General features: G+C 38.8%; 1 pseudogene; it reads right to left on the reverse strand.

Moving 5' to 3' along the window:
- Positions 1-252: 252 nt before the first annotated feature.
- Positions 253-1,463, reverse strand: LOC129464704 (uncharacterized; annotated as a pseudogene).
- Between the last annotated feature and the right edge of the window lie 20,394 nt (positions 1,464-21,857).

Genomic DNA, 21,857 nt, shown 5'->3' on the forward strand with positions numbered 1-21,857 from the left:
TACAATCCACTGCTGATAGCAAATACGAGCTTCAAGGACAAATTTCTTTCAGAAGGCTTATTCCAGTTTTGCGAGGCTAGCATGAGGTGTACGCATTTGCCAGGGGCAAATTTATACTTTTGAATTAACCCTTGCAGCAAATGCTACGAATCGCTCGCTGTCCATTTAGAAGCATTTGTGGTGGACGATGGGGGCGTGGGGGTACTGACTTGTCATACTCCTGCTTGCTAATCCACATCTGCTGGAAAGGTGGACAGTGAGGCCAGGATGGAGCTGCCGATTCACACCGAGTACTTGCACTCTGGAGGTGCGATGATCTTGATCTTCATGGTGCTGGGTGCCAGGGCGATGATCTCCTTCTGCATACTGTGGGCGATACCCACGTACACTGTGGTGCTGCTGGACAGCACCATGTTGGCATCCAGGTCTTGGGGATGTCCATGTCACACTTCATGATGGAGTTGAAGGTGGTCTCCTGATGCAGCAAGATTCCCTGCCCAGGAAGGAAGGCTGGAACAGCACCTCCAGACACTGGAACTGCTCGGTGCCAATGGTGATGACCTGGCCATCAGGCAGCTTGTAGCTCTTCTCCAGGGAGGTGGAGTATGCGGTGGTGGCCATATCCTGCTCTAAGTCCAGGTTGCGGTGGCACAGCTTCTACTTGCTGTCATACATGATCTCCCCCTTGGCAGTGGTGGCGAAGCTGTAACCGTGCTTGGTGAGGATCTTCACGAGGTAGTGGGTCAGGTCTCGGCCAGCTAGGTCCAGAGGCAGGATGGCATGGGGGACAGCATAGCCCTTGTAGATGAGCACCGTGTGGGTGACCCCATCTCCAGAGTTCCTGACAATGCCAGTGACGTGCCCGGAGGTGTAGAGGGACAGCACCGGCCTGGGTGGCCACGTATATGGCTGGGGTGTTGAAGGTCTCAGACATGATCTGGGTCATCTTCTCTGTTGGCCTTGGGGTTCAGAGGGGCCTCAGTCAGCAGCACCGTGTGCTCCTCCGGGGCCATGCACAGCTCCTTGTAGAAGGTGTGGGGCCAGCTCTTCTCCATGTCGTCCCAGTTAGTGACCATGCCATGCTCAATGGGGTACTTCAGGGTCAGGATGCTGCGCTTGCTCTGGGCTTTGTCACTCACGTAGGAGTCCTTCTCGCCCATGCCCACCATCATGTGCTGGTATCGGGGGCGCCAGACGATGGAGGGGAAAACAGCTCCCCCAGCAAAGCCAGCTTTGCACATGCTAGAGCCCTTGTCAATGAGGAGTGCGGTGATCTCTTCTTCCGTTGCAATGGGCAGTGGAGCTGGGCTTGGAGCGGCAGGGCGACATGGTGTGTGGGGTGGCGGCAGCGAGTCATATTTTGCTTTTTATCAACAGAAACAATGTAAGATCCTGCTAAGAAGGAGGATCTTATTGTGCTTGGTTGTGCCAGTACCTTTTTGTCTGGCGTAGATGGTCTCCATCTTCTATGGGTATCCTCAGACATGTCGACATTGCTCGAATTCTCTGGATCTAGTGCCCTAGTAACTGCTCTAGAATCCTTGTGTCTACCATAACGTTAGATATAAACTAATGATAGGGGAGGAGAGGGACAAGGGCCAGACTTCTCAGCTGCTCCTGTGGTTTACCAAAACCGTCGCACAGAGAATCGCTGTCTTTTCCCTTCCTACTCTTTGTCCCTCCCACCTCTGGGCTTAGCGCTATGGAAGCCCCCTGACCTTTAGCATATGCTATTGGCTTTGGTGCTGTCACACTTGTCTATCTCTGTTGATCAAAGATTGATTCAATGAGGGGTACATGTACATGTTTTTTACAAGGGTGTATGTGGTAATTGGGCTTCTAGTGTACCCATTACCCAAATATTGAACATTTTATTCAATAGATAATCTTTCAATCCTCAACCTCCTCCCTCCCTACATCTTTTGGTGTCCCTAGTGTCTATTATTTTCATTTTTATGTCCATATATACCCATTGTTTAGCTCCCATGTATAAATGAGAACATGCAATATTTGATTTTCTGCTTCTGAATTAGTTCACTTAGGATAATGGCCACCAGCTCCATCTATGTTGCTGCAAAACACTGATTTCATTCTTTTTATGGCTGCATAAACAAAGGATCTCTTTTCTGTCATTCCTAAATTTGTATTGAAATGGCAAGCAGGCATGGGCAGTCGATGTGCTGTTTTGACTCAAACTATGCCTTCTTAGCAGGATCTTACACTGTTTCCATTGATAAAAAGTATAATATTCCACATGAAGCATGATCTGGGACTTTCCATTTATAAATGTTGCTTTCGGCAACATTAACTGTTCAATATTTGCAATTTTAAAGTGTACTGTTTGATATTGAGTCCCCCTTTAGCAGAGTCTGAGACAAGGTGTTATGAGCAGATAATTTATGTGAAAGGTAATCCAAGGAATCAGGAATGAGGGAAAGGGGAGAATGAAATAGGGAAAGAGGAAAAGTTGACAAAATGGCACATTATTTAGGTTATCACTGTAGGCAGTTGAGGTTCGGTTTCACTGATATTTCAAGAGAAATTTATAAAATAATTTCCAAGTTGTTTATCTGAATCAGGGAGGCATGCATATTTGCCCAGTGACTCCAGTCTCCTGTTGGTTGAGGGATTTCCCCCATGACTTTAATCCAACTCTTGTATTTGTGTGCCAGCTGGCTGAGCAGGCTCCTGCAGTGTCAGAGAAAAAATGATATCTCCAAAGAAAAGATGACCAGGTTCATGGGCAAGAAAAGATATCCTGTGCATGCTTGAGGTTGGTCATCAGCAGCATGAAGTTATCCACGTTGAAATAAAACTATCCATCGCACCTGCTACTGAAATCAGAGTTCAACCAAACAGACTGATAGCAGCTCTGGAGACATCTGAGAAAAGTTCATGGTAATCTTAGCAAAGTGTTCTGTGGAAAATAAATTATAGAACACACCTAGAATGGTCATTGCCTTTCCACAACTTCTATGAGTACTGTGCTAAATTCAAATGTGACCCTCTAACAATGTACACGTGGTACCACCTTAACCTCTGCAGCAAGAGCAGGGTTTGATATATCTCAAAACATATGAATGAATATGATCTGAATCATACTAGAACTCTCTACATATAGCATGTTCCTCAGAAGCTGATTTAGTGTTACTATGGTATGTAATTATATAGTCTTTTTAAAATTTTTTAAATTTTTTTTTTATTTTTGAGACAGAGTCTTGCTCTGTTCCCCGGGCTGCAGTGCAGTGGCACGATCTCGGCTCACTGCAAGCTCCACCTCCCGAGTTCATGCCGTTCTTCTGCCACAGCCTCCCGAGTAGCTGGGACTACAGGTGCCTGCCACCACGCCCGGCTAAATTTTTGTATTTTTTAGTAGAGACAGGGTTTCACCGTGTTAGCCAGGATGGTCTCAATCTCCTGACCTCGTGATCCCCCTGCCTCAGCCTCCCAAAGTGCTGGGATTACAGGCGTGAGCCACCACACCTGGACATATAGTCTTATTATTTATGAAAGAATGGTAAATATGTGGCATGCATTTCCCACAGTCTTGCTGTGCTATACATCTATTGCCAGAGAATAGATGTATAACCACTCGGCTAGGGTATACTTGCCCCATGGAGTCCAAGAAGAGACCTCAGCATGCTTCTCAACACTGTACTCCAAGTTGGTGCTTGAATTACAGTTTATTGTCAATTTAGTATAATATCATTTCTTATTTTATTATAATAATCAAATTTACTCAATCTCAAGTGCTTCATTCAAAACTCCACAAGCACTAGAACGTCCAATAAATTGCCAAAATTCATATGTTGACAGCAGTGTTAAGTAATAAAACTAAGTTGATCCTTACCATGCATTAGTCCTGGTTACAGACCATAGATCTCTCAACAAAACAAAGACTAATAATGCTGGTAAATCTTGTGTTTACACTAATGCTACAAGTTCATAAGATTGAAATAGAGCTTGAGAGCCCAAATTGTAGTACAAACAATCCTCACTTTACACAGTTCATTGGAACTGTATCCTCACTTTGCACAATTCTATGGTCCCTGAGACTGAATCTTCATTAACAGCGAACCATGCAAAGAAAAGGCATAATTCTGATGTACACGCATTTCAGTTAACAGAGTACTGGGCAAAGGAAGGACTTCCTGTGTATAATTTAATTCACATAACAGCATAATTATCTGGTTCCGTGTCGTTCATGCTTTCAGCTTCAATATAGGAAGTCTTGCAGCACATGAAATTTAGGACCAGGTTTACTGATGGGTATTGCACTCTATAATAGGTCTGCCATCATTTATTTAAGCATAGGTTCTCTTCAAATTGTTGGGGACAGGACATACTCCACTGCCTGCAAAAGCACTTGAATGATTTGTACCAGCTCTTATTTTTATCTCTTTAAATATAAGATCCCATTCTTATTGCCAGAATATCTTGGTTCAAAGTATTCGCCAAAACAGGCAAAATAAAAGCATGCCTTGAACAGCAGTCCAGTATTGGGACACCAGCTATTTTGCTCTAACACCATTCTAAAGTGTACAGCATTCAATCAGCAAATCTTAAAAAAAGAACATCATTCACTTATCTTTAATGACATTAATATAATATTTCTGTAATTAATAACAGGTATATTTCATGACAGAAGCTGCAGTTCAAAAAACTTTAAGCTTTGCAAATAAGCTTGGGGACTTGTAGAATTAGAACAAAAGGAGTAGTTATTTTAAAGTATGTTTATCAAAACATTGCTATTGAGTTTCAGTTTCTGCTCCTGTCTGTTGTCTGTGGCATTGCTAATTGCCATTTTTACTTGCCAGTACCATTCTCTCAGCTTTCAAAAATGTCCAGTCCCCATATATGATGCCTACAAGTACAACTCATTCTGTTGTAAATATAAAAGTATCAATGATTTTAGAACTGGAAGGATCCATTTAAAAAGTCAACTAGTCCAGTTTTCTCATTTTAAATACGAGGTAACCGAAACCCAAGATTTGAAATGATGTGGCAATGTCTCCCAACTTTAGAAGTAGACTCCATCTTTCTTTCAGATCTTTCATTCTGGAGTGTAACATTAGAATAGCATCGCCAACATATAGATAATTCCTGGGAGAAAACATGGAAAATCAAAAGACTTGCTTTCATGGGCAGATTTCTGGGTAATTTCCTCCATCTTTATTTCTTTTACTGTTATTATAATATGTTGTTTCAATGAATAAAAATTTGAGGACAAATGAAAAAGAAGCAAATTGCAAACAATTAGATTTACCAGTTTGTCATGAAAAATAATATATTTAACATATGTTTCTCCAGATAAAGCAGCCTGGGGGAAAAACATTTTTGAAGGAACAGCAACAAGAAGTATTTTTCTGACTCAGGCCTTGCCGCAGGATTGCAAGAAATTTAGCCTCCTTTAAATTCTTCCCAGCTAGTTCAGAAAGTCATTTTCTGGGGCTGTTTCATGCAAGTACATATTCTCATTCCTTAGCTTCCATGGTAAGCCTACTGATTCTTACTCTCTGTGCTCTGTCATTTCTCCTTTGGGTGAAGTACTGAGACACCCCCGGCCTCCTATCAGGAGAGAAATTTGAGAATCAGAAAGCATCAATGGATATGGAGCCATGGCTGTGTCTGGATTATTCTCTGCTAATATGGGAGCCCCTTAGCAAAGGGTCATGGAAAAGAGTTACTTGCTCCCTAGCAGAGTCCACCTTTGTGATATTTACCTGAGGGATAAAGTCCCAAGTCCTGGTGGTGGGAAAATCTTGCCCCACGTAATTCAGATAGAGCACAGTTTCAGAGAAACACAAACTTAAGGTGGGGTAGATTTGCTCGTAAGCCACTTGGAGGTCAGCTGACCTTATTCCCTGTTGTCAGTGAGACCAAAGCGGACACAAAGCACCCATCTTCCCCTCCACTTGGAGGACAAGAGCCCACATTTGATTCTCTTGGAGCAATAGGATCAGGAAAGCAATGCGCTACCACCTGAAGAATGACAGTTTGCAAATCCTGCCCTGGGGAAGGTGGTCAGGACTCCTTTTGCAGATAGCTCAATGGGGTTTTTGAGGGACCTGTGGGGTCACCAGACTGAGAGGGACCTTGAGTTTGAAGTGAAAATGGAGAAAGAAGAGAGGAATGGAAGAGACAGATAACATTGAGAGTGACAGATTATTCCCCTGAGGCACTCTCCGAAGATTTACATTGTGAGATGTTTCCCCTCCTCGGAGGAAATAATTACATAAGGTCCCTAGTTCTTGTCTTCCCATCTGGCACCACTTCTGGTGTCTTTCCTGGCTCTTCAATCAAATAGAAGCTTCACCTTCATTTGACTCAGTGTGTGTCTATGCTGCAGAAAATGGTGTAGTTTTCCATACTCGGGAAGCACTCAACACCTGCTTCCTGATTGCCCAGGTAGGGGAAAGAGGCCCCTCCCTTGTACTCAAAGGAAGGAGGAGATAACTTGACTCTTCGACTCCTTCACAACACAGCTTTCCTGGCCTTTGCCTCACACCGAACCCAGAGAGAAGGTCACACTCTGCTACTCCAGGAGCACCATTCAGATCAGACGCCACATGGAAGGTGTCCCATCAGCATGAAATGTCCATTCATTTGTATTGTTCTCTAGAGAGTACGATAAACTTAGTGGTTTAAAACATTGCAAATGGGTTATTTTATAGTTCTGGAGGTCTGACACGCGAAATCATTTTCACAGGGCTGAAATAGGGGTGTCAGAAAGCCCGCCTTCCCTCTAAAGGCTCTAGGGGTAGGGGAGAATCCATTTCCCTGCCTGCTTCCAGCTTCTAGGGGCTGCCTGCATTCCCTGGCTCCCACCGCCTTCAGTCAGCAGCCTAGCATCCTCCTCCCTCTCTGACCTCTGCTTGCAACCTTACACCTTCTCATTCAGACCCTGATCCTCCTGCCTTCCTCTAATAAGGACTCTTGTGATTCTATTTGATTTATCCAGATAATCCAGCATAATCCCTCCCTCTGTGTTAGGTCATTCTGTGTTGCTATAAAGAAATACCCGAGACTGGGTAATTTATAGAGCAAAATGGTGTTTTTATTTTTTTGAGACAGAATTTTACTCTTATCGCTCAGGCAGGAGTGCCGTGGCATGATCTCAGCTCACTGCAACCTCTGCCTCCCAGGTTCAAGTGAGTCTCCTGCCTCAGCCTCCGGAGTAGCTGGAATTACAGGCACCCACCACCATGCCCAATGAATTTTTGTATTTTTAGTAGAGACAGAGTTTCACCATGTTGGCTAGGCTGGACTCGAACTCTTGGCCTCAGGTAATCTGCCCACCTCGGCCTCCGAAAGTGCTGGGATTACAGGCATGAGCCACCACGCCTGGCCAGCAAAGTGGTTTAATTGGCTCAGGGTTTTGCAGGCTGTATCAGCATGATGCCAATATCTGCTCGGCTTCTGTGGAAGCTTCAGGGACTTTTAAGTGGAAGCAGGAGCAGGAACATCACATGGGGAGAGCAGGAGTGAGAGAGAGAGTTGGGGGCTGTGGGAGGTCAGGGAGGCACCACACACTTTTAAACAACCAGATCTCCAGAGAACTCACTATTGCCAGGACAGCGCCAAGCCATGAAGGACCCACGCCCATGACCCAAAGTCCTCCCACCAGGCCCCACCTCCAATACTGGGGCTTACAGTTTAAACATGAGATTTGACAGGGACATATAATCAAACGATATCACCCAGCAACTAAACATCCTTAGTCTAATCACTTTCACAAAACCTCTCTTACTGTGCAAGGTGACATATTCACAAGTTTGGGGGATTTGGATGTGGACATCCTAGGAGGGACTATTATTCGGTCTACCATAAAGTGCAGATACATGTGGAGGCCCCGGGCAGGGACCCCTTTGTTCTATGTATGAGTCCTAATTTCTAAAGCTGACTGAGTGTTAGCATGGAGAGCTCAATGCCATCAAAAAACTTTGTTGTTGCTTGCAGTTTCACTGGAAAAGCAAGGCACGGTGTGCCATTCAGGGCCATGGGGGAAGCACCAGTGTTGGTCAGGAGACAGAAGCAGGAGGGAGGGGGCAATCCTGGACCATAGCCTTTGCTGGGGTGTCCCTGGGAAAGGCAAGTCACAGTAGTTACGGTTGGCCAGTTTGGATAATTCCAGCAAGCTTTAGGCTAGAAGAGTGGTTTCTGGTTGTCTGGTATGTGGCCCCGGGATTACTAATACAGAAGAATATTGCTTCCTGCAATATATAGGATAGAGAAGGTAAAGCTCTGAACTGGCTAGTTTTCATATTGAAGCACTTTTTTTTTTTTTTTTTTTTTTTTTTTTGAGACGGAGTCTCGCTCTGTCCCCAGGCTGGAGTGCAGTGGCACGATCTCAGCTCACTGCAACATCTGCCTCCCAGATTCAAGCGATTCTCCTGCCTCAGCCTCCCAAGTAGCTGGAACTACAGGTGTGCCCCACCATGCCCAGCTAATTTTTGTATTTTTAGTAGAGACAGGATTTCACCATGTTGGCCAGGATGGTCTCCATCTCTTGACCTCATGATCCGCCTGCCTTGGCCTCCCAAAGTGCTGGGATTACAGGCATGAGCCACTGCTCCTGGCCTAAAGCACTTTTCTGAGTGCTTTGCTATTCCTAAGAACGGGCTAGCTCCAGGTGGGCCAGTCTGTCCTCAGACAAAAAGATTTTTTAAAATATAAAAACATCATAATATACAAAAAATAAAAAATCTAATTAATACACCCCTCCACCCATGTTGGGACGAACTGAAGGTCAGGCTGTCTGCCTTGGGCCACTATGATTCTGCTTCTCACATATCGGTCTCCCGGGTCCATTGTCCTAGTGCCCTCACCCGCTGAACTGAGGGCTGCGTTCTGTGCCTGTGTTTTTCCCACCATCGTGATGTGGACCCCAGAAAAATATACCTTCCACTGTTCCCAGAGAAGTCTGAGTAGTATAGTCAAAATTTCTCGCTCTGCTCTGCCACTAATCAATTGTTATGGGCAGATCTCACAACTCCTTCATTTTATCTTTCCATAGGATGACTTCTTTACTTGGAGGCTCTTTCTTGTGTAGAGAGAACACTTAAAGACCAGCCCCACAAGCCACAGCAAAAAATCCATGTGTCTGAGTCCTCAAGGTGGGCACACATTAAGCCCTTGAGCTAAAATCCTAATGCCATCATGATTCAAGATAAAATTGCTGAGCCTGAAAACATAAACCTTTGGATATACTTTTTCAGTAAAGTAACTAATAACTTTGGATGAGGGGTGAGATTTAAACAAACCCTACTTGTTATCAATTACAATAAATTATTTATCTTAATGGTGTAATTTGAAAAAATTATGCTTGGCATTATGTAAATATAAACTTTTTCAATAATATAAAGCATTTATTCTACAAAAATTTTATTACATTAAGATAAATAGAAAGCAGATTTGTCGAGAACAGATCAGCATGAATAGTGATACTACCACCAATAAATACTAATAAGATCCTCTCATGAATAATGAATGTTGTGCTGTATTCTCACAGCCAGGTTGGCTCAGGAACAAACTCGGAGGCAGAGGGAGAGCCACATCTATCCTGCTTCATATTCTAACTCCTAATCATCCAAGCTTAGGATGGAGTGGCTGAATAAACATTACCTCTTATTATTTTAAAAAGTCCTATAGTACAAAAATAATCATGAGGTTGCACAGCCGGTACATTAACTTCAAATCTGGACTCCCAGTAGAGTTTATTTTTTGTCAGCCCTTTATCTCAACACACACACACACACACACACACAGAGAGAGAATGAATTATTGCAGGGCTTAGGAGAACCCTGGTCTTGCAGAGAGGATACACATCATAGAGATTGTAGACACATGAAAGATTTAGAGTAGATTGAAACAGAAAGCTGCAGCTCAGTTGTCAGGTTAAAAACAAGAGACCAGAAAATATCTCTGATTAGCAACAAGTAAGCACCCGAATTAAGAAAAGGACCTCTCCGTGAAGACCATGCTTTGGGGAAAAAAAAGTAATCAGAAGGCAAAAAAAGAAATTCGACCACCCAGAAGACAATGAAAAGTATACCAGAGCTATTATTCTTTCATCTTTCATTTGAGGAAACTCAAGATGATATTGGCAACCGCAATACAGGTGGGACATCCAAACTCGGAAACTCTTTGAGTGCTGCCATGAGGCCACAAGTGGAAAATCCCACACCTGACCTCACGTAATGAGTCGAAGTGAAAACACAGCCAAAACTTTGTTTCATGCACAAAATTACTCAAGACATTATATATAAAATTACTTTCAGCCTATGTAAGATACATATGAAGCATAAATGAACTTCATGTTTAAACTGGAATCTCCTCCCCAAGATGTCTCACTCTGTAGATGCAAATATTCCAAAATCCCAAATGTGAAACACTCCTGGTCCCAAGCATTTTGGATAAGGGATACTCAACATGTAAATCCTTTAGTGTCTCTTGTATACAACTAGTTCTTATTCTAAAATGAGGATGTGGTTTTTCATAATATAGGAAATACAAGTAGCTACATGATCTTTGAAGGTCGAGAAGTGCCAGTATTTTTAGTTTTATATGTGCAGTTCGTCAGCTCTGAGCCACATTCACAAAGGTCAGCAAAGAGCCTGACTAGAATCTTTAGTTAACTACATAGCATCCTTAGTATAAAGCCTCTCTGGGTATTACTATAGCAGAATAACTGAATCAGGAGAACTTCTGCTCATCTATTACAAGCTTGATCATTGTGTCCTCAGTAACAAGATAGAAAATAGAAATCACATCTATCATAGAATCGTGTCTCAGGGAGCTTTATTTCTATTTAGGTTGCATTAGTTATTTCCTCTCTAGATATGTAGGATAGCCCTAAGCTGATTAAGAGGGTCTTGAGCTTTACTTTGCATGGACAAATGAAGGGGGAGGAGTTTCCTGGAGTCTCTTAAAGGCTGGGATCTAGAAAAATGGAGGGAAGGGAAAAATGTGAGAGGGGTTTAGAGTGATTGGAGGAGCTGAGTAATGTTGGAAAATAAAACCTCTCCATTTGCAAGATCTGCCACGATTTTAAATGCTAGGTGTGAGTGTTTCTATTGGGGTGAGGGGGATCACAGAAAATGAGTGATGTTCTATATTTAATTCAGTATGAAGCAGAGAAATAAGAGAAATGCTGGGAGGTGAGAACAAGAGTTTGGTGGGAACCAGAAGAACATGAGCCCCCTGGGAAGTGGCAAATACAGGGAGGCTTTGGACTTCCCACAACGTGTGGGTTAAAGCCAATTTGCATTTTCTCCAATTCAAGTGATTGGATGACTTCAGTAGACATGTGAATTACACTCGTTTCAAAAGAGTTCATCTCTGCTTTCTAAAGAAAGTATGTTTTGTAAGTCTCACGAGGCAAAGGTGAGTTACAAATCCACTGCACTATGCTATCATCAGCTGGGCAGGAAGAGGAGGTTGAGTTACACAAAGGAGAATTCTGCGGTCAAAGTTTGGAAAGAGCACGGACGTGACCAGGAAGGAGAACAGGCTAGAGTGAGAGGAATTTGGGAGTAGGAATTCCGGCAATGCTGGCATGTGGTCAGGATCCGTGGTAGCAGATAACCTGATACCATGATGCTCACAACCCTGGTAGTAACAGAGCATGAGGATTCATTTTGGAGAAGAAGGACATGATTGGCCAAGAAGGGAGGGCTGCTAGGAGTTCTTTGATAACCACATCGTCACATTTTGAAAGGGGAAGAGCTCCAAGATTTCACAGTCATCTTGAAGGCATAGCTGTCTTGGCCATCGTTTTGGTCAATTGTGGTGATAAAAGTTTGTTAATCTTTCTAAATATCATAACACTTGTTCTATGCGTTAATGTTAATATTACATAAATAATAATTAAAAATGTCAAATATAACATCAATAATAATTATAAAATATATTAATGTATGTATTAATATTCTAATATTACACATTCTGGAAATCTTTTAAAACATGTGGTAAAGTGAAAGAAATTTTTGCACATATTTAATTACTTTTTTACTGAGTAACATTAGACATCCATCATGAAGTCAGTAAGTTTCAGATTTCTGAATAAAAGACAATTAATAACACATCTAGCAGATGGAAAAAGTCAGCCAAAATAATTACAGTAGAACTCAAGAAATTGGCCTGAAGCATTCTGACACATGATTTGGGAAAAGAAAAGCTTCCCTACTCCAAAATACACTAAGACAATATAAAAAAAATCATTTTAGAACCTCACTTTCTGCAGAGAAATAAATGCCAGGAAGATCTATTTTAAGAGCTATAAAAATAACTAGATAGGCTGTCAAGTAAACTTTAATATGTCCCCTTTATGAATTAATCCCTTTAGTATTACAAAGTGGGCCTCTTTATTCATTTATTCTTTGTTTGGAAATCTACTTTGTCTGATATTAATATAGTCATCCCAAATTTTTGGATTAGTGTTTGCATGGGATATCTTTTCCATCTTTTACTTTAAAAAGTTAGCTTTACTGAAGTATAAATTACACACAAAATATTCACCAATTTTAAGGGTTCGATTTGAAGAGCTTTTGCCAAGGTACATGGCCATAAACCTCTATCACGATGATGATATAGAAAGAATATCTCCATTACCCCATAAACTTCCTTCATCCCCCCCCTTTCAGTCATTCCCTTCCCCTTTCCATTGAACCTGTCAAGCATTGATCTACTTTCTATACCCATAGTTTTGCCTTTTGTAGAATTTCATACAAATGGAATCATACAGTATGTAGTCTTTTGCGTCTGGCATCTTTCACTTAGCACAATGTTTTAGAAATTCCTCTACGTGGATGAAATGTTATGTGGATCAGTAGTTTGTTCCCTCTGACTGCTGAGTTGTACATTTTTATAAGATTAAATCAAAATTTGGTTTTCCATTCATCAGTTAACAGAGATCTAAGAACTCTCTAGTTCGGGAGTATTATGAATAAAGCAGCTATGAACATTCTAGTATAAGTCTTGTATAGATACATTTCCCAGGATACATACCCAGGAATAGAAATGCTGGGTCATATGGTTGGTGAATGTTTATCTTTGTAATAAACTGCCAAACCACTTTCCAAAGCAGCTGAACTGTTTTGCATTCCCACCAGCAACCTATAAGATTTCCACTTGTTCCATGTCCTCACCAACACTAGTTTCTTTCATTTTAGTTTTATTCTCACCTTTTAGCCATTATTCCTTTCAATTATAGCTCTAGTGGGTCTAGCTAATCTACTGTGGCAGTATTTCAGTGGTTTTCTTTGGCAGCGTCCAGATATTAATGATGTTGCACATCTTTTTATGTGCTTATTGACTATTTGCATATGTTTATTTTCAGTGTATTCAAATCTTTTCCCCAGTTTTAAATTGGGTTAGATGTCTACTTTTTAAAAAAAATTGTGTAAATTTAAGAGGTACAAGTACAGTTTAGTTATATGGATATATTGCATAGTGGTGAAGTCAGGGCTTTTAGTGTAACCGTCACCCAAATAGTGGTACATTGTCCCTATTAGATAATTTCTTGTCACCTGCCCCCTCCCAACCTCCTACCCTTCTGAGCCTCCCATGGCTATCGTTTCACATTATGTCCATATGTACACCTAATTTAGCTTCCACTGATAAATGACAATATGCAGTATTTGACTTTTTGTTTCTGAGTTATTTCACTTAAGATAATGGCCTTCAGTTCCACCCATGTTGCTGCAAAAGACATTTCATTCTTATTCATGGCTGAATAGTATTCCATTGTGTTTACATACCACATTTTCTTTATCCATTCAGTTGGGATGGGCACTTAGGTTGATTCCATGTCTTTGGTATTGTAAATAGTGCCTCAAAAAACATAGGGTTGTAGGTATTTTTTTGATAAATGATTTCTATTCTTCTGGCTAGGCACCCAGTAGTGGGATTGCTGCATTGAATGGTAGTTCTGTTTTTAGTTCTTTGAGAAATCTCTATACCGTTTCCCATAGAAGTTGTACTAATTTACATTCCCACCAGCAGTGTATGTGCGTTCCCTTTTCTCCACCGTGTATATTTGGATTAGAAGTCCAGATATACATTTTGCCAAAATTTTACCCCAGACTGTGACTTGACATCATTTTCTTTACAGTGTTTATGAAGAGCCAATGTTTTAAATTTTAACAAAGTCCAATTAAATTTTCTTTATAGTTTGTGCTTTTTCTGTCCTATTTAAAAATCTTTACCTACCCTTAAAATTGGTGAATATTTTCTATGTCTCCAAATTTTCTCATAAATTTTCTTATAGAATTTTAATAGTTTTGGCTCTGACATATAGGTCTATGTTCCACTTGAAATCAACTTTTGAATGTGGTATGTGTTAAGTTTTGAGATTTGATTTTCTCTTATTTACATATGAATAGCTGGTCTTTCCAGTATGGCTGTGGAAAAGATTGTCCTTTCCTTATTGAATTGCCTTGGCAACTTTGTCATGAATCAATTTAATATTTACACGGGCCCATTTCTGAAGTCTCCATTCTGTTCCATTGATCTATGTCTCTCAGGCACCAACAACCCACTGCTTCATTACTGTATTTTCATAATAAGACAAAATCAGTTTGTGTAACTTCTCCAACTTTTTTCTTGTTTCTCAAAATTATTTTTGGAAATTCTAGGTTCTTTGAATTTCTATACAGAGAAGCTTTTCACTGTCTACAAAATAATTGATTTAATGTCAAAAAAAAAAAGCCTGTGAAGATTTTTGTCTGGTTTGTATTGAAAATACATTTTAATTTGGGGAGAATTGAAATCTTAGTGACATTGAATCTTCTGAGCCAGGAACATAGTATACTATCCATTTATTTTGGTCTTATTTCTCTCAGAAATATTTTGTCTTTTTCAGTGCACAGTCTCGCAAAAGTTTCATTAAGCTTTTACCTAAATATTTTGTAGTTTTAATTCTTTTATAGGTAACATTTTAAAATACTTTAATTTCCAAATTTTTTTATTGTATAGAAATACAGTTAGTTTTTGTATATTGATCTTTTAGAGTCTATGAATTTCCTAAACTTATTTATCAGCTCATTTTTGGATTTTATAAGATTTTCTACATAAATGATCATGTTGTCTGTGGCTAAAAACAGTCTTAATTCAGTTTTCAGATCTGTATGTCTTTTTTTTGCCTCATTTTGCTGAACAGAATCTGCATTATGGTATGGAAGAGCAGGAGTGAAAATTGCCTTTTTCCCAGTTTTCACAAAGAAAGTGTCCAGTCTTTCATAACCTATATGATGTTAGCTGTTGACTTGGTAATAAAGAAGATCCCTTTTATTGTTTATTGACTAAGGTTTTTATGCTTTTTATCATTTATTTACTTAGTTATGAATGTTAAATTTTCCAAATATTTTTTCTGCATCTATTGAGATAATTTTAAAATGTTAAACAAATTTTGCCTTTTTGGCATAAATCTCACTTGATCTTGATTTATATTTCGAAAAAATGTTGCTGGAATATTTTTAACATTTTATTAACATTTTTGCACTTGTGCTCGTATAGATACTCTGGTTGTTTTCTTTTTTGTGATTGCTTGTCTGTCCGTGAATTGTGAGTTCCTTACTCACAACTTCATGAGTTAGAAAGTATATGTTTCTCTTCTAGTTTCCAGGAAAGTTTAACAAAATTGCTCTGGCTTGTTTGCTAAATGTTTGCTAGGATTCAACAATGAAGCCATCTGTTCCTGGAGCTCTTGTTTCTGGGAAGGTTTTTACTATGCTTAGGATACTCAGAATATTTCTTTTAAAGTAAGCTTTAGTAGTTTGTGTCTTTTAAATAATGTGTCCATATTGTTAAAAACTGTCATATTCATTGGTTTATAGAGTTGCTGGCAATAGTTCCTTATTGGTCTTGTAGATCAATAGAATGTGGTTTGTAGAATGTGTGGTAATGTCCCTCTTTTATTCCTGACTTTGGTAATTTGGCTCCTTTCCCCTGCTTTTTTGATCAGTCTTGGTAGAATTTTGTAAATTTTGTGGATGTTCTTCATAGAACCAGCTTTAGATTTCATTGATTTTCTTTGCTATATTTTATTTTCTTTATTATTGATTTCTGCTCATATCTCCTTTCATTATTTCCTTTCATTTCCTTTAATTACTTTTGTCTAGTCTCTTTAAAGTGGGATCTAAGAACATTGCTTTGAGTCCTTCTTTGTTTTCTTATATGAACATTCAACTCTATGTGGATGCTTCTCCACTTACAATGGGGTTACATCCCAAGAAACCCATTATAAGTTAAAAATATTGTCAGTTGAAAACGCATTTAATACACCTAAGCTACTAAACATCATAGCCTAGCCTAGTCTACCTTAAACACACTCAAAACACTCACTAGCCTACACTTTAGCCTACACTTGGGCAAAATCATCTAACACACAGCCTATTTTATAATAAAGTATTGAATATCTCATGTAATTTATTAAATACTGTACTGAAAATGGAAAGCAAAACAGTATATGGACACTCAAAGTATAGTTTCTATTGAATGTGTATTGTTTTCACACCATTGCAAAGTTGAAAAGTCAGAAGTTGGACCACTGTAAGTCTGGACTGTCTGTATACTTCCCTCAAAGCATTACATTAGCTACACCTTACAAATGATGTTGTTTTCGTTTTCCTTCAGTTTCAAACATTTTCTAATCAACTGTTCTACTGCCTCTTTAATTCATGGGTTATTCAAAGTTGTATGTTTCAATTTTCAAATATTTTGACATTGTCTAGATATCCACTTGTTATTGATTCTAATTTAATTTAATAATGGACAGAAAACATACTAAGTATGATTACAATCCTTTTAAATTTGATGAAATTTGTTTTATGATTCTGACTATGGTCTAATTTTGTGAATGTTTTGTGTGTACATTAAAATAATGGATATTCTTTTTTTGTTTTATAACTGTCAACTAGGTTAAGTAAAAGTCATATATATGCTCACTGATTTCCCTACTTATTCTATTAATTATTGAGAGGAATGTTGAAGTTTGCAAACATAACTTTAGATTTTTCTATTTTTCCTTTAGTTTGAAGTTTTGCTTTATGTTTTGAAGTTCTGCTATAAAATCCATTAATATTTAGGGCTAGTATGTTTTACTGATATATTAATCTATTATTTACTATGGAATATCTTTCTTTATCTTGATAATATTCCTTGTTCTTAAATTTACTTTGATATTAATATAACATTTCCAGCTTTCTTGTGATTAGGGTTTTCATAATATAGTTTTCTCTATCTTTCTAAGTTTAGCGCATCTGTGTCTTTAGATATAATGGTAGTATTTTTTAAATCCAATCTAAAAATCTCTCCCTTTTCATTTGAATTCTTGGTTCATTTGCATTTAATAACATTGTTGATGGGATTTTCACAAAATCCACCATCTTGCCGTTCATTTTCTATTTGTCCTATCTCTTATTTATCCTTTTAGCTTCTATTTTCTGCATTATTTTAACTACTTATATATTTTTAATACTTACATTTAGTCTCCACTACCACTATTTTAGGTGTAATATGTTGCTTTATGTTTTTGTGTACTCCTTAAGATTTAAAATACCCATCTTTAACATTACACATTCTACCTTCAAATACTATTATATTACTGTTATAGACTGACTAAATCTTTTTTTTTTCTTTTTTTTTGAGAAGATGGAGTCTCACTCTGCAGGCTGGAGTGCAGTGGTGGGATCTCAGCTCACTGCAACCTCCGCCTCCTGGGTTCAAGCAATTCTCCTGCCTCAGCCTCCTGAGTAGCTGGGACTACAGTTGTGCACCACCACACCCAGCTAATTTTTATATTTTTGGTAGAGACGGGGTTTCACCAGGTTGGCTAGGATGGTCTCAATCTCCTGACCTCGTGATCCACCCACATTGGCACTCCAAAGTGCAGGAATTACAAGCATGAGCCACCGTGCCCAACCTATACTGACTAAATCTTATAACACATTCTTCTATTGTGCTGTATTTGTGATGCATTTTATTTCTGCATATGTTATGAATCACACAATATATTATTCTTAGTTTTGTTTTAAACAATTTTCTTCTGAAGAGACTAAAATGAGAAAATATATTTTATACTCACCCACATATTTATCATCTCTAAATGTTTTCATTCCTTTGTGCAAATTTCAGAATCCCATCTGTTATCACTTTTGAGAAACTTTCCTTAAGAGGTCTTGAGGTGTAGATTTGCCAGAAATAACTTCTCTAACTGTGGTTTGTCTAAGGGTTTTTATTTGGCCTTTATTTCTGCAACATATTTTTGCTGAGTATACAATTTTTGGTTGATGTTTTCTGACATAAGATTTTAAGGACATTGCTGCATTGTTTTCTGGGTTACGTTTTCTTCTGTCAAGAAGTATGTTGTCATTCCCACCTTTGTTCCTTCATGTTTCATGTGTCTTTTCCTCTTTAGCTGTATTTAAAAGTATCTCCTATTCACTTGTTTCCAGAAATTTAATTATGGTATTTCTTGGCATAATTCTTGAATCTGTGAGTTCATAAGTTTTATCAAATTTGTAAAACTCTGGCATTCACTTCCCCAACTTTTTTTTCTGTTTCTCCTCCTCTCCTTCTGGAGCTTCAATTATATGTTTATTAAACTAATATTGTTGCTCAGATAACTGATTCATTATTAATTATTTTGTCTTTTTTCTATCTCTACTTCGTTTTGGGTAGCTTCTATTGCTGGCTTCAGAGTTAACTACTTTTTTTCTTCAGTGTCTCCTTTATCTAATTTTACCCTGTATGATATCCATTTTAGATATTACGTCTTTTGCTTATATAAGTTCTGTTTTGGTTTTTAAAAAAATCTTTTATTTTCTCTTCATCGTATGATATTTTTCTCTACCTTGTTGAACATATGGAGCATATTTACAATAGTTGTTGTAATTTCTTTGTTGGCTACCTCCATCATCTCTGTCATTTCTGGGTCTGTGCCTATTAAGTGATTTTTTTCTTTTGGCTTTGAATCATATTCTTCTATTTTTTGCATACCTGATAATTTTATTTTGATGCTGAATGTCACACATTTTATAATTTGGTTTTGGTTGCTAGTTTTTTTGTTTTCCTTTGTATAGTTTTAAATTGTCCCTTGGTCACACTTAGTATCATTTGGAATCAGTATGATCCTTTTGAGGCACACTTTTATGCTTTGTTAGGGCATGCCCAGAGCACCCTATAGTTTAATTCTAATTTAATCCCTCTACTAAGGTGATATCATTTTGTGAAAACTCAATGAACCATGCCTTGTAGGACCTTTCTACTCTGGCTGATGGGCACAAGAACTCAGTTTATGTGAACATTGGCAATTCTTCTGCTTATAGTTTTTCAGTTGTTCTTTCCCCAGCTTTGAGTATTTTTTTCTCCTGTGTATGCAGATTAATATCAGTGAAAGACTTAAAGCATCACCTCCACAAATATTCAGACTTTTCTTTATGGAGTTCCCTCCTCTCTGGCACTCTTCTCTGAAAATTCTAGCCACCTCTGTCTCCATGAAAAGGACAAGGCCTCTGAATTGTGTCTGCTCCAAATAGCAAGACTGTGGCCTCTGTTGGATTTATTCTCCTTGCACTATGGCCTACAGCTGCAGGCATTGAGCTGGTAAAATCACAGGGCTCACCTCATTTGTTTTTATTTTCTCAGGAATCACAGTTCTGCGCTGCCAGTTGTCCAATGTCTGAAAACCATTGCATAATCTATTTTGTCCTACTTTCTAGTTATTTAAGTGGAGCTACTACTCTTTAGAAGAATTAGAAGCCTCCTTATGAAGAGATTTGAGGAAGGCTGTAAAGATCTTTGCCTTCATCTCAAATGGAGGCAAAGGTAAGTCATTGTAAGGTGTTAAGAAGAACATGGAGTACTCAAAGCAGAATGAGGAGAAAACAGTTTGGATACTTACTCTAGGACATTGCTTGCATTTGTGTATCCTTTCAGAGGAAGCAGAGCTTGAAATCAGTCACACAGTCACAGAGAGAGAGCTTTGATGCAGAAAAAAAAAAAAGCACTGCATTTGGAGTCAGAATACTGAAAACGAGTGACTTACAGTTCTGCCAGCTACTAATTATGTTATCTTGGAAAATTTAACGCATTAGTTACTAAGTTTGTGATGCTGGTCAATGAGCTTGTTTCCTTACATGCAAAATGGTGGTAAAATCACTTCCCTTCTAGGGCTCCTGAGAGAAACAGCTAGACATAAGATCGATCAGATGTGTATAGGTCGAGATAAGAGAGTTCTAATTCCATATCAGCCACTAGCATGCTGTGTCAACTATAACCATAGAAAGTTAACTGTTGAAAGGGTTCTTGCAATTAATTAGTTTTAATAATTTTAATTTATACATAAGAAACGTAGGAATCTGAACTTTTGAAATACAATTGATTATATTTTTTAGTATTAAAATTATTTAAAGATTTTAGAATTTGGAAATGAAAACATTTTCTAGATAAACTTGAAGTTTTAAAAACCAAAAATGTGCAGTCTTATTATTTGAATATGTCAACAAGGCAAAGGGAGGGTCTTAGTACGATCTAGGACTTCATTGAAAATGAATAGTCAATGTGACCCTAAATCCTTTTACTTGTGGATATCAGTGATAAAGTTGGGGACTGGCCAGGAATGGGGAGGAAAGTTGAATATCTCACTTTCCTCCAGAGAAAGTAGAAATTTATGATAAAAATACAGAATTAAATATTTTCCATATCCTATACCACAATTTAAAATAAATACATTCAAATGTCATAATAAACTAAAGACATAAGTACTATGAAACAATTAAAATATTTTAAGTGAGAAAATTTGAAGTGGGAGTTCAGTAGACTTCCAAAGTAAAAATATTATTCTAGTAAGAACACTTGAATAGGAGCTACTTTTGTAGTTTCTAGCATAGTGATAAGCCATAATTCCACTGGAGTTATGATATTGAATTATTATTTGATATTGTTTGCCCTCTTCCCCTCATTAAAGCGAGTTTTTATTAACTTCTGCTTCAAGGAATATAAAATAGGTGTATTTTTCCCTATTCTTCCTGCTAAGTATGACTTAAAAACCTAGATGTTAGATATAAAATAACCGTAAGAGTACTTTGAAAAGTGGAGAAGGTAGTACTCTGGCCAAGACCTCAGGATTTAAGGAACAACACAGAAATAAATTCCCTTTGTTTTCTTTTCTTCCTTGTATATCCTAGACTTCGAGTTAAAGAAGACCGCAACCTGGAAATGCCTGAGGATGTAGACAAAATAAGTTCAACAAGATATTGCTCTCTCTAGACAAAAAGCCAGGAAGAGGGGATTCTCTCCTGCAAAGGCTGAGCAGAGAATCAGACTTCTATCTTTACCAGGCCATAATGAGGTACCCCAAACTCTAGCTGGGGTAGTGTTAGAGAAGGCTAAATATGATGCTGGATTTTCTTCCAACCCAGCAGTAGTAAGAGACTCTCTACCTCCCAACTGGAATGATGTCAGAGGAGGCATAGTCGGAACTTTCACCACTGCTCAGCAATAACAAGGCCCACTCCATGCCTTGTGGTATCATTGGAGGCCAAGTAGGAACCAGTAATGAGGGATTACTATCCCTTCCAATCAGGTTGGGATGCTAAGCTGGGAGTGGAAACACCCATGTTTGCCCAGCATTAATGAAGCTCACCTTGCCTTCATGTCAAAGTAGGCTAAAGGGGGAACCTGGACCTTTGCTCCCACTTGGAAGTAATGAGGCATTTCTCCCTGTCCCACTTCACTTTCCAGAGTGGTTCCAGAGAAAGCAGCTAAAACAGGAAGTTTGCATAGCCCATAGTCTCACAACACAATACCCAAAATGTCCAGGTCTCAATAGAACATCACTCATCATACCAAGAACC

This window comes from Symphalangus syndactylus, chromosome 16, assembly GCF_028878055.3.
Source record: "Symphalangus syndactylus isolate Jambi chromosome 16, NHGRI_mSymSyn1-v2.1_pri, whole genome shotgun sequence".
Lineage (NCBI taxonomy): Eukaryota > Metazoa > Chordata > Mammalia > Primates > Hylobatidae > Symphalangus > Symphalangus syndactylus.